Below are 309 nucleotides of genomic sequence, written 5' to 3' on the forward strand. Positions count from 1 at the left end.
GAGTGTCTCTGATTTACGTACATAATAATACGAAATGCTCTGACACCAGGTTGCAGCAGCCTTAGGCTACTGTAAAGATAATCTTGGTTTATGTGTGAAGTTTGATACTGAAACATGCAGTTATTTGGGACGGGGGCCCAATAATAGGCTAAATCAGAAAGTGTATGAATTTCTTGTGGATTTGTTAACTTTTCAAAAATTATTAAAAATAATATTTGAGGTGGTATAAGACCTTTAAATCCACTATTATTCACACACACACACACACACACACTAGTTAAACAGCTGTACAAAAACAAGTTACACACA

This window comes from Salvelinus alpinus, chromosome 3, assembly GCF_045679555.1.
Source record: "Salvelinus alpinus chromosome 3, SLU_Salpinus.1, whole genome shotgun sequence".
NCBI lineage: Eukaryota > Metazoa > Chordata > Actinopteri > Salmoniformes > Salmonidae > Salvelinus > Salvelinus alpinus.